We start from the raw sequence: 11,916 nt of genomic DNA, 5'->3' as shown, positions 1-11,916 counted from the left end.
GACTGACAGGATGTGGCCAATAGGAAAAGAGTGGATAGATAATGAACACTAAGAGGAATATATGATTAGGCATTACATGTTTGACCACAATCTGGAACAAGAGGTGCAAGTGGACTAGGAGAGAAGGAAAGGAAAAAGAGAGAGGAAAATGTGCAGCAATGAGTGAATGAAAGCCCAACCTTTCTGTAAACTTTTGTTGAAATCACAATATAAAAACAAACACCCACAAACCAACAACCCCAAACACCCAAATGAATGGATAGAAACTGTGGTACACCCACACAATGGACTATTATGCAATATTTTAAAAACAATGAACTTGTAAACACTACACAGCACCATTCCTCTTGAAGTTGTCATTCCCAGCCCATTAGATCATGCGATTGCCTGATTCAGAATAGTCAACACCAGATCATCTCAACTCACAAATGCCTAGTATGTTGATCTTTATGTGTTCTGTTTCATCTTTAGCAACTGTTGATCTTCCTAGATGCATACTTCATACATTGAACATTCCAATTATTACTAGATCTTTACAGCTTCTCATAATTTTGTATTGCCATATCAGTTGGAGAAGGCCCTTCAATGAGTGGATACTTTACTATTTCTGTGTCTAAAATAGATTCTTCTTAGAGGAGGCAACTTTCACCCAGTGTCACTTTGAGTACCTTTCTACTTTTGGGGCTTTGGGGGCTTAGTAGTAAGGAGCTGCCCTGGCAATCCAAAGGAAGGCAATTCTAATCTACCAGCTGCTCTTGGGGATAAAGACAGGCAATCACCTGCTGTGTGACTTACAGACCAGCTTCTCTGCAGGAGATTGACAGCCTCTGAAAGCCCACTGAAGGGTCAGGTATGAGTCAGTTCTGACTCAATAGGAAGAAGGTTCCCTTCCTCAGCCTTTGAAGATCATCTTCTGACATTGAATACTGTTCTAATGTGACTCAATACACTTTTGAAGGCCTGTTATTTCAGAAGGTGGACAGTCATTCCGGGGTGAAATACCAGTGATACTGTTTCCAGAATCATGACAATAAGCAAGTCACCACAGTATGACACAATAACAGATGAGTGGTGTTATTAGCTATTGTTGTTAGGTGCCATCAAGTCACCTATGACTCATGGCGAACCTTTAAACAACAGATCTAAACCCTGCCCTATCCTGTGCCATCCTCCTTGCCTCTGACAGGCTTGGGCCCATTGTTATAGTCACTGTTGTTTTTTTCCCCCATTGGTTAACAAATGATCCTTTATTGAAATATTTTCATCTGTAGTTCCTTAGCTAGCTGGGCATTTCACAGCACCACTGTTGATGTCTTCTATGATGTCATGAGGGTGACGGCCATCAACATTGCAGCCCACAGATTGGGCAGCTCCAAGAATTCTCTCCAGAACAAGTCCACCTTGTGGCAGTGTGGTGGCTTCGCTGTACCAGTCTTGAGGAGGGCCGGTGCCCAGCATCCATCCTGGGTGAGGGAATCCATTCGATCTGGCTGTGGAAGCCTCATGGAACTGCAGCGGCTGTGCGGCACAACACTGGCTCTGCGGGGGCGAGGGGTGGGGATGGGGGGTTGGGAGCCACAAAACTCACCCATTTCTCCTTGGAAATCCTTGAATTCCTGTTGTTGAGTCTCGATCTTCACTGAGGGCCAGTCATCAACTGTTTAAGTGTTCAATTATCAATAAGCCGAAGTCTGTGGAAGGCCATAATGGCCCTGCTTTAAGTGGTTCGCTGCTCCCGCAGCTCACCACACTGTCTCTGCCTCCGCCGCCATCTTGGATCTCTAGCTCTATTTTTGTTTTCTTGAAGTTGAGATGTAAACCACATTAATGGCTATAATCTTTGATCTTTGCAGCAAGTTCTTCAAGTCCTCTTCACTTTCAGGAAGCCAGGTTGTATCATCTGCATAGCGCAGGTGCTTGATGAGGCTTCCTCCAATACTGATACCACATTCATCTATGCAGAGTCCAACATCTCAAATTTTTTGCTTAGCATACAGACTGATTGTTGTTAAGTGCCATTGAGTCAAGTACAATGTATAGAAACCCTATGAACAACATATATAAAGCCTGTTCTAGACCATATTCATCATCTCTGACATACTTGACATGCTTTGCAGCAGTCATTGTGTCAAACCATCTTGTTGAGGATCTTTCACTCCTTTGCAGACCTTTCACATTTCCAAGGAATGTTGTTATTGTTAGGTGTCATTACATTGAATATGATTCATAGTGACACTATGAACAACAGATTTGAACCCTGTCCTATTCTGTGCCATCCTACACTTCCTGACACACTTGATCCCATTGCAACAGTCACTGTGTCAATCCATCGGGTTGAGGGCTTCTTCTCTTTCATTAACCTTCACCTTCTCAAGCATGAAGTTCCATTCCAAGGAATACCCTCTTCTAACAACATGTCTAAAGTACGTAAGATGAAGCTTTATCATCTTTGCCTCCAAGGAGCACTGGCTGTACTCTCTCCAAGACATATTTTTTTAATTTTTAAAATGTTTTTTTTTGTTTCCATATACATTCATGTACATCAAGTTTCATTCATGCACTTTGTGTTTTAGAAATTCGTTCATTGTTGCTGTTTTACCAGCGGGATCTGAGGACATGGAACAGCTGAGGAAAAAATAGACAAAAGAGAAAAAGTGAGGCACAGGTGACCAAGGCAAAAGCCAAGGTTCTGAGGTTTATAATTCTCAGTATATATAGAAAACACAAACATTCTATTATTTTCTTACTACATAGCAAACAATTATCTCTTTCAAAAACTGTTTTCAATATAGTTAGAGATCTATAATGATTTACCCACAAAATCTTAACAAATACACAAGAAATTAATCTCTTTTTTCTGAAAGCTCTCAAGGACAGTAGCTTCTCATTAATCTGTATTTTCTACAAGCTCTCAGTGCCTTTGAGCAGTGGTCTTGTAGAAGAGTATTGAATATACCATGGACTGCTAAGAAAACAGAGTCATCCTGAAGTGGGTTAAACCACGCTGCTCCTTGGAGTCAAGGATTCTGAAACTTTATCTGACATACTTTGGACATGTTGCAAGGAGGGACCAGTCCTTGTAGAGAGATGTCATACTTGGAAGTGTGGAAGGACAGAGAAAGAGAGGAAGACCTTTGATGAGCTGAATTGATTCAGTGATTGTGATAATGGGGGTAGGTATGTCAGAGACAATAAGATTGACACAGAATAGAGCAGGGTTTAGGGCTGTTGTATATAGAGTCACAATGAGTCACAGGCGACACAATGGCACATAACAGCAACAACTCAAGGACTTCAGTTTCTCATTGATTAAGCCTTCACTGATGTTCTTCTGGGTCTAATGAGGTCTCATGAATGCACCCTGTTTTCTCAGGACATATCTGTGTGTTTGTCCAGCAACCTGTTTTCAGCTACCTTCCCACTGAGTGTTCTCAAAGCAGTACTCTGGGCTCACATGCTTACAGTCAACCAAGGCACAGCAGCTTCAGAAACTCACAATTCATATACTTTCTTTTTAATATAATTAATTACCATTGCTCCATGCTTATCACCACTCCATCTTTTCAATCTCCCATTGAACTGTTCCCATTACTTCACACCCTCTCCCCTGCCACCCACTAACCTCTGCTATTGAATTGATCTTCCCCATTTCCTTTTTTATGTCTCCTTATTGCCTCCCCTCTCCTTTTTCTTTCTATATTGGTTGATTTATAAAATTTGTATACATTGATTTTTCACATTGATCTTTCTGATTTCTTCACCCTCCTTCCCTCCACCCATCAAATGTGTGACCTTATGATTAATACCACCTCCTCAGCTTTCTGCTCCCACCCTCCCCCCTTGGAACCTTATACACGTTCTACAATAATGGTTCCAAGACATATTTATTCTTTTTGCATTTCATGGGATATTCATCACTCTTCTCCAACACCACATCTCAAAGGTATAAATTCTTCTTCTGTCACCCTTATTCATTGACCAGCTCTCAGATGCATAAGACATGATCTGAAAGACCATGGCCTGAATCAGATACACCTTAGTCCTCAAATTTATATCATTGCTTCTTAATAATTTGGAAAGTTCCCTGACTTCAGACTTTCCCAGTGCAATATATCTCCTGATCTCCTCACTGCTGGTACCAAGGCTGTTGATTGTAGATCCAAGTAAGATGAAATTATTAACAACTTCCATATATCATGACTTCGCCTATAGGTCCAGTTGTAAGAATTTTTGTTTTCTTGACATTGAGATGCAGTCCATATTGAAGGCTGTATTCTTTGTTCTTCTGCAGCAAGTACTTTAAGTCCTCCTCACTTTCAGCAAGCAAGATTGTGTCATCTGCATAACACAGGTTATCAAAGAGCCTTCCTCCAATCCTAATGCAATATTCCTCTTCACAGAGTGCAGCTTCTCAAAAAGTTTGCTCAGTATACAGATTGAATAAGTATGGAGAAAGGATACAACCCTGATACATCACTTTTTATTTTTAAACCATGCAGTGTTCCTTTGGTCTGTTCAAACACCTCCTTGGTGTAGGTCTGTGTTTCATACAAGCACAATTAAGTGGATTTCTTATTATCCTTAATGCTATCTATAATTTGTTATGCTTCACATTGTGTATGAAAAAAAGAAACTTTAATGCACATCTTCCCTGATTTCAAACCATGCAGTGTTCTCTTGGTTGTTATGTGGCATTGAGTCAACTATGACTCATACGCACTTAACCCTGTTGATGAAAATGAGTGATGCAAATCACATTATGACTTAAAGTTATTTTGCTGTGTTATAAAGAATCCTGGTATACAGTGGTTGATATGTACAATCTTACATATGTGTTAGGGAGCTCTGATGGCCTAGTGGGTAAGGAGTTACACTGCCAACCCAAAGGGAGGAGATTCTAGTCCAGCAACTGCTCTGTGACAGAAAGATGGGCAACCTCCTCTCATCCAATTTACAGTCTCTGATAGCCCATTTCTGGGTGAGCTATGAGTTGGTTCTAACTCAATGGCATGAGGTTTTGAGTTTATTTGTGTATTATTGTTGCTGTTAGGTTCTGTCAAGTCTACTACAATTCATAGCGACCCCTGAGTACAACAGAGGGAAACACTGATCCTACATAATCCTTACAATTTGTGTGTTCAAGCCCACTGTCTCAGTCTATGTGTCAATCCATCTTGTTGAAGATCTTCCTCAGTGTTGCTGACCCTCCTCCACTTTTCCTAGCATGATGTTCATCTTCAAAGACTGGTATTTCCTGACAAAATGACCAAAATATTTGAGACAAATCCCACTATCCTTGTTTCAAAGGAGCAGTCTAGCTTGTGTAAGACAAATTTGTATGTTCTTTTGACAGTCCATGTGATGTTGTTGTTGTTGTTGTTAGGTGTTGTCAGGGTAAGATGACTCATAGTAACCCAGTGAACAACAGATCTGAACCCTGTCCTATCTGTGCCGTCCTCACAATCTTTAACACTCTCAAGCCCGTTGCTGCAGTCACCGTGTCAATCTATTTGGTTAAGAGTCTTTCTCTCCTTTGGTGTTCCTCTACTTTTTCAAGCCTGATGTCCTTCTTCAAGGAATAATAACCTCTCCTAGCAACATGTCCAAAATATGTGGGGTAGTTAATACTTTCCCCCAACAATGCAGTTCAAAGGCATTAATTCTTCTCTATGTTCTTTATTTATTGTTCAACTATCACTTACTTATGAAACAATTTTTTAAAAAGGACTAAATTCAGGTGCACCTTAGTCTTTAAAATGACATGCTTGCCTTCTTAGCAAATTTTCCCAATGCAGTACAGCGTTAGACTTTTTGACTGCTATGATCATGTTGTTTAAGGACCCAAAGTAAAATGAAACCCTTGACAGCTACAATTCCTTCTCCATTTTCCATGATATTAGTCCAGTCGGGAGGATTTTTGTTTTCTTTTGGTGAATATATAATACATGCTAAAGAGAATGGTCTTTGAGCTTCTTTAATAAATGTTTCAAGCCTTTTTCATTTTTTCAAGCAAGATTGTGACATCTGCACTTTGTAGGTTGTTAATGACTCTTCCTTCAATCCTTTTTGTTTCTGTTTTTGGTGGTTTGTGTAGGGTGTGTGTGTGTGTGTGTGTGTGTGTGTGTGTGTGTACCATTTACTCAGCACATCCAACTGGCATAAGAGGAGAGTGCTCCTCCTTCTCCAGCAGAGCATATGGTGGATTCGAACTGCCTGCCTTCAGGATTGCAGCACAGCTTCTCACCAGTAGGCCATCAGAGCTCCCCCTTCCTTCAATCCTGATGTCACATTCTTCTTATAATCCAACTTCTTGAATTACCTACTTAACATACAGATTGAGTAGGTGTGGAAGAAGGATTCAATATGGGCACATACCTTTTTTATTTTAAACCATACATAATACCCTTGTTCTGTTTGGATGACAGCTTTTTGGTGATTGTACAGGTTTTTCATGAGCACAATTAAGTGGTCTGGAATCTCATTCTTCCCAATGTTCTCCATAATTTGTTATGCGCCACAAAATCAAATACCTTTGCATAACCAATAAAATGCAACCAAACATTTTCCAGGTCTTCTCTGCTTTCAGCTAAGATCCATGTGGCATGATCAATGGTATGCCTCATGCTGTGACTGCTTTTAAATCCAATTTGGATTTCTGACAGTTTCATGTCACATAGTAACTCAATCATTTTAAAGTAAATTCAGCAAGATTATAACTATGTGCGACATGAATGATATTATGTTATAATGTCCACATTCTCTCTGATCATCTTTTTTTCCTAAATAGTATGCATTTCCTCCAGTCAGTTGACCAAGTAACTGTCTTTTATATTTATTGGCATTGACAAAGGTGCATATTGAGGCTATGTCTGTTTATTGAAGCACTTCAGTTAGTTATTCTACAAATTCCTGGAGCCTTATATTTTGCCAGTGCCTTCAGTGCAGCCTCTAATATGTTGTTAGGTGCCTTTGAGTTGACTCTGAGTCACAGCGACTCTGTGAACAATAGATGGAAACCTTGTCCTGTCCTGAATCATCCTGACAATCTCAGCTGTGCTCAAACCCATGGTGGCAGTCTCTCTGTCGATCCGTCTCATTGAGGATCTTCTCCTCCGATCATTACACAAAACTTGCACGTTGGACATTTTCTAGAGAGTGACCTGTAGGGGGAGATAGTGGATATAGGCAGGACAGTTAAGAGCCCTTAGCGAATGGAAGAGGAACATTTGTCAGATTAAAGGAATATAAACTGTCAGTTTAAAAGCTCTGAGAGAGTAAACACTAAATTGTTGTACAAACTGTTCAAAAGAATGAGAATAGAATGGTTTCTTTCTGACTAAGTGGGGAGGTGGATTTAAAAAAAATCTAGTACAAGACAAAGAAGGACTACAATCAGGAGAAGATAAAAAAGCTGAATGGGACATTCTAAGAATCAAATCCCTATGCGCTTGCAAAAGTTTCTCCAACAGGGTAAAAAGGGAAGCCATAGACTAGGGAAAACTATTTGGTAATAACATATCCAGAATTTATAAAATACTTGAGCACCACAACAGGATAAAGGTAAATAATCCAATAGAAAAATGGTCACAGGATAGGAACAGATGATTCACCAAAGAAGACTTTCAGATGGCTAACAAGCACATGAAGAAATGTTCAAAATTCCTAGCTCTAAGAGAGATGCAAGTCAAAACAACTATGAGATAACATCTCACCCCAGTAAGAATTGAAAAATTTAACAGAACAGCAAGGCATAAATGCTGGTGAGGTTGTGGAGAAACTGGAATCCTTATTCACTGTTGGTGGGAGTGTAAAATGGTGCAAACACTATGGAAGGCGGTTAGGGAGCTTTCTCAAAAAGTTGCAAATAGAGACATCATTTGGCCCAGAAATTCCACTACTGGGAATATACCCCAAAGAGACCATAGCTGCCACCCAAGCAGATATATGCACACCCATGTTTATTGCAGCTTTGTTCACAGTAACAAGGAGTTGTAAACAACCTAAGTGCCCATAAACAAATGAATGGATAGAGAAGCTTTGGCATAGTCACACAATGGAATACCATGCTGCATTGATAAACAAGGAACTCATGAAATATTATACAAAATGGCTGACCCTGGAGGACATTATGCTGAGTGAAGTATCTCAGTCACAAAAGGACAAACACTGCATGGTGCCACTGTTGTAAAACAGGACTGACATCGGGGTTGGGGAGAGACTGAGAAAGATGGGTTAAAAAATGTACACCTCATTGAAACAGATGAGGGAGAAAAGTGCTTAAAAGGGATATGTGATTAGGTGTTTTTGTCATGACAGGAATCTAGAGCGAAGGCTACATGGCAGAGTGGACTTGAGGGGAGAGATCATAAAACAATGGAAGAATATTTTTTTTTTACTTTCCAAGAGGGTAGTGTACTGGGGGGAGGGTTGTAGGGGAGAAAATTGCAACAGTGAATGAGTGGAAATCCAAAGTCTACGTAAATTTTCATTGCAATGAATAATAAAGTAAAAAAAAAAATTTCTCTAAAGGGCCAAAGAACAATGATATCACATTAAAGACTAAGGTTTTGGGGGGGAACAAGACAAAGAAGGAAAGACAAAGAAAGAAAAGGAATGGCAAAGAGAAAATGCAAAATAAATTCAAATATGCCAGCAATAGAGGAACCCTAGTGGCAAGGTGGGCTAAACATTGGGCTGCTGACTGAGAGGTGGGTAGTAGGGACCCTCTAACTGCTCTGTGGTAGGAAGAGCGAGCTGTCTAGTTCCACAAATATTACAGCCCCGGACGCCATATGGGGACGGTCATACGCTGTCTTGTAGGGTCACTGTGCTCAGAATCTATTTGACAGCAGCACATATCAGTAACCGAAGTAAATAAAATGGTCACAGTACACTTGAAACATGGACCATCTGAACTGAAGTGTAGCTGTGTCAACTTGACCCTAACCAAAAGGTAGGACTTTGGAGCTCACTTCATTGTGCAGTGAAAGAAAGTCCTGCTTGACCTGTTTGCACAAAAATCACAGCCAAGAAAACCACGTGAGGCAAGTCTGCTCTGTCCCACATGGGGCTGCTGTGAATGAAATCAACAACAGGCTAGTGCAAATAGACCCTGAAGTTTCTACTGGAAATGTTGTTGTCATGTGTCGTTGAGTTGCCTGTGACTCATAGCGACACTGTGTACAGCAGCTCTGTCCTGTCCTGAGCCCATCTCACTGACCCCAACACACCTTCCCCCATTGCCCCAGCTACCGTAACAATCCATCTCATACGGGGTCTTCCTCTCCTGCGCTGTCCCTCCACCCTTCCAACCATGATGTCTTTCTCCAAAGATTGGTCCCTCCAAGCCATGCGCCCAAAGTATGTGAGACGGAGCTTCAAAATCCTAGCCTTCCTCCAAGGATAAACCTGGTTTCACCCTCTCCAACACAGACTTATTTGTTTTCAGGAAGTTCCATATGAACAAGAACCAATGGTAATGAAGGAAGAAGTTGAAGCAAAAAAATAAGGCCCCAGGGATCCATGAGATACCAACTGACATGTTTCTACTAACAGATGCAGCCCTGGATGTGCTCACCAGTCTATGCTAGAGAATTTGGAGAAGAGCTGTCTGACCAACTAGCTGGAAGAGAAGCATAATTGTTCCCATTACCAAGAAAGGTAATCCTATAGAACATAGAAACTATTGAACAATATCATTAATATCAAATGCATGAAAAATACTGCTGAAGAGCATGAAAAAACATCTAGGACAGTACAGTTATAGGGAACTTACAGAAGTTCAGGGAGGATTTAGAAGAAGCCATGACACCAGAGATATCATTGCCAATTTTGGATGGATACTGGCTGAAAGTAAATACCATAAGAATATCTACTTATACTCTGTTGACTATGCAAAGGTATTTGACAGTGTAGGTCATAACAAATTATGGCTAACATTGAGAAAAATAGGAATCCAAGAACACTTAATTGTGCTTATGCAAAACCTGTAACTAGACCAACAAGCTGTTGTGTGAACAGAGCAAGGGAACACTGTTGTTACTGTTATGTGCCATCAAGTTACCTGTGACTCATAGTGACCCTACGCACAATAGCTCTGAATTCTGTCCTATTCTGAGCCAATCTCACTGTATCTGATACACCTGTTCCTATTATGTCAGTCACTGTGTCAATCCATCTTATCCAGGGTCTGTCTCTCCTGTGTTGTCCTCTCCTCCACACTTTCAAGCATGATTTCCTGTAAGGATTGATCCCTCCTGGGAACATGCCCAAAGTATGTGAGATGGACCTTCAAGATCTCTGCCTCCAGAGAGCAAGTTGGTTTTACCCTCTCCAGGACATAGCTGTTTATTCTTTCGGCAGTCCATGATATGTTCAATACTCTTCTCCAGCACCACAATTCAAAGGTACCAGTTCTTCTTCTGTCATCCTCATTCATTGTCCAACTCTCTGATGCATTGCAAGTAATTGCAAAGACCATGACCTGCATCAGGCACGCCTTAGTCTCTAGACTGACATCTTTGCTCTTCAGCACTCTGGGGAGGACCCTGACAGCACTTTCCTAATGCAGGTTGTCTTTTGATTTCTTGGCTGCTGCCGCCAAGAGTGTTGATTATAGACCCAAGCAAGCTGAAATTGTTAACAATTTCCACCTATTCTTTTTTTCGAATTTATTTGAATAGGGCATTTAATTTTTTTTATTTCAATGAAAATTTAGAGACTTTGAATTTCCATTCATTCATTGTTGCACTTTTCTCCCTGCCCACCCCTCCTGCCCAGTTCACTCTTCTCTTTGAAAAGTAAAAGAAAAATTCTTTCATTGTTATACAATTCCTCCCCCCAGGTTTACTCCACCATGCAGCCTTCGCTCTGAACTCCTGTCATGACAATAATACCTAATCACATATCCCTTTTAAACAGTTTTCTCCCTCATCTGTTTCAATGCAGTATATATTATTTATCTCATCTTTCTCTGTCTCCCCTCAACCCCAACGTCAGTCTTGTTTTACAATAGTGGCACCATGAAGTGTTTGTCCTTTTGTGACTGAGATACTTCACTCAGCATAATGTCCTCCAGGGTCACCCATTTTGAATAATATTGCATGAGTTCTTTATTTTTCAATGAAGCATAGTATTCCATTGTGTGAATATACCAAAGCTTCTCTAGCCATTCATTTGTTGATGGGAATTTCTATCTCTTCTTCATCAATCATGGGGCTACCAAATGGCTCAGTGGTGAGACTATTTTGAGGACTGTAGAAACAGCTTTTAAAAAAAAGATAATTAGCATACCCATACTTATCAAGTGGCAGTTCTTTGAAATGTTGAGTGATTTATTTTTAGTGCCCCCTCCCCACCCGCATCTCTAACAATCCCACACTAATTACTCTTTAAAGATGATTGAGTTTCATGGGTTGGGTTTTTTTTTTGTTAAAAACTCAAAACAGTTTTTATTATTTTACAACTTCCTCTTGTGAATATAGTAAAGACTGAATTCAAAGCCAATAGAACTGGATTACTAGCATTTAGTGAGGGAACTCCTCCTTCAGGTCATTACTGTCACACACCCAACCACCTCACTAGTAGTGAGGAACACGAGGACGACGTGATGTAGTGGATGCTGTTGGAGCAAGCTACCACAATGTGGGCCACCACTGCTAGTCCTGGGTGATGCATTTCTGCCGTGGTCCCACAGAACTCCCATATGAGTATTCAGTGTAAAATTATCTTATAGGGTCTGAAGGGGTTATATCAATGTGAAGAAGCAACTAATTCTCAAACTTTTAAGTAATTCTGAATCAATTCAATGATGTGTTCTTAGATGAAACATAAACAGACACTATAAACTGCCACTATAAGGGGTAACATCACAATACTGCAAGCCACACAATGCTTTGGTTTCCTGTTGTTGTTGTT

The sequence above is a fragment of the Elephantulus edwardii genome, unplaced genomic scaffold (assembly GCF_000299155.1).
Source record: "Elephantulus edwardii isolate Elephantulus edwardi_28Jun2011 unplaced genomic scaffold, EleEdw1.0 scaffold00185, whole genome shotgun sequence".
NCBI classification, from domain to species: domain Eukaryota; kingdom Metazoa; phylum Chordata; class Mammalia; order Macroscelidea; family Macroscelididae; genus Elephantulus; species Elephantulus edwardii.
The sequence above is the reverse complement of the archived record's forward strand: the minus strand, read 5'-3'. Positions refer to the sequence as shown.